We start from the raw sequence: 4,778 nt of genomic DNA, 5'->3' as shown, positions 1-4,778 counted from the left end.
TTGAGAAAGCGAGGGCAAAAATCACAGGAACACATTTAAAAATCTATCTTTCTGTCCGTATCATTCATTAATTCATTAGCTCTAAGACCAAGTTGAATTGATTTAATCACAGGAACACGTGACCATGATTCACCAGATGATAAATCCAAATGGGAATGCGTGAGGAAAGGGGTTTGCTGCATTTGCTGCGAAAGCAATATTGATTCTCTCTTGTACAGGTAAACTATTCAGTATCATTTTGATACATCAGCAGCCAATTTCGCTCTCGAGTTTAATCTCTTAACAAGCATTTTGTTTTTTGGTTTTTTCCTTGCAGATGTGGGCACATGTGCACATGTTCTAACTGTGCTAATGATTTGCACCGAAGTGGAAAGAAGTGTCCAATGTGTCAAGCACTACTTGTTGAAGTAATTCGTGCTTATTCCATACTATAGTTTAGACATTAAAAAGGGGTTACATATAGCCAAAATTACAGAATCTGCACAAGTTTTTATTTCCTGGAGATTTCCATGTACCTTAATTTTAAGTTGATGTCCTTCTCCGTCCTTTTGCTTCTTGATGTGATTACCTGTATTTATGTCAACTTGTTAAGTGCAACAATGGAACAGTTGATGACAATTTTTTGAGGGCCATGCTTCTGAAATAAATAAAGTAAATATCGGTTTTGATTTTGAGTGATTGGATTTCCTTCACTTGTTTTCAAATTTTATAGTACTTATGATGTAAAGTTGCATTTTCCATTGGTAGTGTGTATAGCGTGGAGGTTTCTTGATGAGCAGAGTTACTAATTTCATTTTCTTTGGGTTGAGGAGTCACTTCTTGAACTGGAATAATCCTCACATTTTCTTCTCCCACAACCTCGTTACCTGTCTGAATATCATTGTTGTTCCTTCTTGTTCTTTTGCTGCTGCTGCCCACAATCGAAACTTGAACACTTTCTTGCACAACTTTCCTGGTGGATAATTGGATTTGATCACCACCTTCTGACCATGCTTTGGACCCATTCTTCCCTTCCCTTTCAAGCTTCTTTGCAGATGTTGATAGACAAACTATGAAGGTTAATGGAGTATGTATTTTTTCACTTTCTGTTTTATCTTATATAACCAGCCAAACTCATTTGTTCTTTTTTTAGAAATGATTGAAAATTTGGTATCTTATTGTGATGGGAAATCTTAGTTCTTAATCTTAACCATGTTATGTTTTTGGCTCCTTTTGAAAGATACTACAAAGTAGAACAATTTTTGGCCATAGTTCTTGGTTGGCCATGAATTGATCTTAATCTTCTGTTGGCATATAAATTAAGTATTCAACACCAGGAGCTCCGCAACTTGCAAGGAAGGTAAGAGATCTACTTCAAAAATCTGGCTTCAGCGCGATGGAAGAAGACATAAGGAGGGGGCTAGATCATGGTGCTTGGGTTCCATTGATGTTGGTGTACCATTGTTTTATATAATTTAATTTATACAGTTCTTACCTAGTGAGATAAGATTTCGGTGTTGTTAACGTTATCTCATGCAAGTTTGATAAAGAAATATTCTTATTTGTTTTCTTCTCCTTGTTATGTACTGTTGTTGATATTTTGACATGTATTTTCCTTTACTCATTAGAAGAAGCTAAATATAAGTTTTTCATTGTTGCACAAATAATAATTCCAATACATAAGGCTACCATAATGTTCAAAACCGAAGTCTCCTGGGTCATGTGACTGGTTTCATCGTTATTTACGGAAATATACAGGTTATGAATAATTTATATTAACCGATAAAGTAAAGAAAATTAGTAATATAGAATTGTAATATATAAAAGGATAAATTAGTGTAAAAATAAATGAAACATAGCTTAGTACTTTGTCTTTCAAAGAAACTATTAAAAATATCTAAAAAGATAATTCCTCATTCCTAAATGTCTTCATGTTCTGTTTCCACCTTGGTCCTATATTGCCAAGTATTTTCTTGTATTACGAGGCACAAATCGTTGTACTCCTCTAAAACCAGATCCACGGCAAGTCTCATTTGTGTGGAGTCGTTAATCTGCTTAGAGCACCAACAATATAATTCTAATTAGAAGTGTGTTGCAAAAATTATGTTAAAAATACTTTCTTATAAATATGACCTGAATATTGAAGTCATCTTGTAAAGTACATTCTCTCATCCAACTGGTCACCCAAACTCCGCTATCATTCCTATGATAAAAAGCATTCAACAAATAGTTATTATATACATATAAGATATAATCTATTGAACGAGTTATGATATTTAAAAAAAAAAAATTTAATATTAGACTTACGATCTATTTTTTTGAGTGGGTAAGCCAAAAGGTGTCATAGGCCAAAAAGTGGAGCAATTTACAACTTTAGACTTATCATCATAAAAAATATGATCATCTAACATCGCTTCTAAATAAGTTGCCTTTACAAGAGTGAATTCATGACAAAAAAAACTGTGAATTGTAAATGATTTAAATTGACTAAGAGTACTAGTTACAACAAATGGTTATTTAAATTGTTAAGTGTTTATAGATGATTGAGTACTGATTTAGAACAAATAATTACCACTTTAATTGCGTTCCTTTTGCGTTGTTGATGTTTTTCGACACAAGACAGTGAATCTAATATGATTAGACGACGATTTGTAAAGTCAACAATAACCAGATACCAATGTAGTTCCTCACAGACAGGGATAAAAACCTGCAAAAAACCTTAAATCATTATACACACTAAAAAAAAAATTAACAGTATATTAATGGAAAATAAATTGGTCACTTGTACCCTAGCGACGTGGCTAATTTTCAATGAAATATATGCTCCAAGGAAATCAGAGATAACCTCAGCCGGTGTGTATTTGTCGCTTAAAGCATATCGCTGCATACAAAAAAAAAATTGTTAAATGAAAATATGTCTTCAATTTAACAACTATTTTTGAATTGATAATTTAATTATACAATTTACTCGTGTGAGTACATAGCATGGTTTAGTCTAGAAAAAAGAACTTCCTTATAAATTAGTATATCCACTCAAACTATTAGCCACAAAAAATTAACTTATAATTTAGAGATATTATAGGGATAACTTTACTGCAAAATGTTCAGGCATGAACCAGCAAATTGGATCTTCATTCCTACGTCGAAATACACGTGTCATCATAAGTGCCACCAGATTTATAACCTAAAATATGTTAAAATTATATGTAAAACATGTTTATAGGTAAATAGAGGCTTAAATATATAATTACAAGAAATTGTATAACATGCATTGGCCTCTATACTTACTCGTGATTCGACACATCTCTCCGGCACAAGACATCTAAATGTACTTCTATAACCTTTTTCATATGAGATTACCAACTCTTCAGAACTGCCAAATTCATAAAGTGGTTAGTTGGGATAATCATAGAATTTTTACACCATTACATTATACACATAATCATTAACCACACGTACGGATCTAACGTATCCGAAAAAATATAGGCTGCAACAGCAGCTTGAGAATCGGTTAACATATCGAAGCAGTAGGCTCAAATGCAATAAGTATCCACCACTGCAGATAAAAAAAATAGTTTCAAGGTTACACTAAAAAATAAAGAAAAAAGAAAAAATAAACGAAAGAAGAAAAAAATTAAGGTTATCTTTGGCAGTATAGCTCCTACTCTAACATGTGGTTGTCCATTAGGTGGAGTTGTAGCTTCACGAGTAATATTCAAGTGGAATAACTTCTTGGGTTGAATTGGCACGATACCAGTAAGATCACTAGTTTTTGTACTTTTCGAAGAATGCACAACTACAGTAGGATCCAACATCGAACTACTATTTGTGGAAGTTTTCTGTTGTGCCATGATCAAATCAATTTTTTGGTGTAGAACATGAAGGACTGATTCTAAATTTTCTATTCTTTTTGTTATATCGTTAAACATACTCTTGAACTACATATTTTTCATTGGAGTCATCTTCTACTACTCACTCAGATAGTATCAGAGTCTTGTACGGTACTATATAACCCCTTAAGATGAATATATAGCAAATTTGGTTATAAATCCTATTTGTGATACAGATATATGTCCCAATCAAGGAGAATGATCACTGGTATCTGATGGTAATGAGCATTCCTGACAAAATACTTTATCACTTAGACTCTCACTGTAAGGTTGAAGATGATGAACCACGCAAGCATCATATTAGAAATATAGTAAGTACTCCTACTATAGAAACAAAGTTAATAATATCATTACTTCAAATAGTAAAGCACACTAGTATTATAGGGAGTGGCTCTTTCTGAAATAATATCATCAGAGAAGTATGCAGAATGTGGTATACAAGACACAGTGAATTTCGAGGGTTGGGAAGTCCGTAATGCAATAGGTATTCCTAGGTGCATAAATAGGTAATTATTCAAATTGTTGGCTAGTTGTCTAAACCAATCCATCAAACAACCGTATTGACTAAGCATCAAAGAATCCCAATGAAATCCGACCGCATTTTGCAAACCAACTTTGGCAGTCTTGGTCCACCTAGGCAAGACTAATGACCCTGGCAACTCTTTTATATCTTCATGCACTAAGACGCAAACTATGTGTTCACAAGGTATGCCAAATGATTCTATTCTCATACATGAACAATTGAATTCCATCTCAATGTCACAACAGAATACACGCCACATCTCATTTGGCGTTCGGTCCAAACCGACAGAGTAAATCACATAAGAGCATGTTTGCCTCATATTTATTACCTTCATTGATGCAGCCCGTATAAGGATTGGTTGGAACATATAAAATATTGATAGGTTG

General features: G+C 33.4%; 1 long non-coding RNA gene across 1 annotated transcript; it reads left to right on the top strand.

Annotated features, from left to right (window-relative positions):
• Positions 29-1,312, top strand: LOC110272319. Its single transcript, XR_002363527.1, has 3 exons — positions 29-218; positions 317-1,066; positions 1,220-1,312. It is a non-coding gene; the product is annotated as an uncharacterized LOC110272319 (long non-coding RNA).

This window comes from Arachis ipaensis, chromosome B05, assembly GCF_000816755.2.
Source record: "Arachis ipaensis cultivar K30076 chromosome B05, Araip1.1, whole genome shotgun sequence".
NCBI lineage: Eukaryota > Viridiplantae > Streptophyta > Magnoliopsida > Fabales > Fabaceae > Arachis > Arachis ipaensis.
Note: the sequence above shows the minus strand (reverse complement) of the source record. Positions and strands in the feature narration are given on the sequence as shown.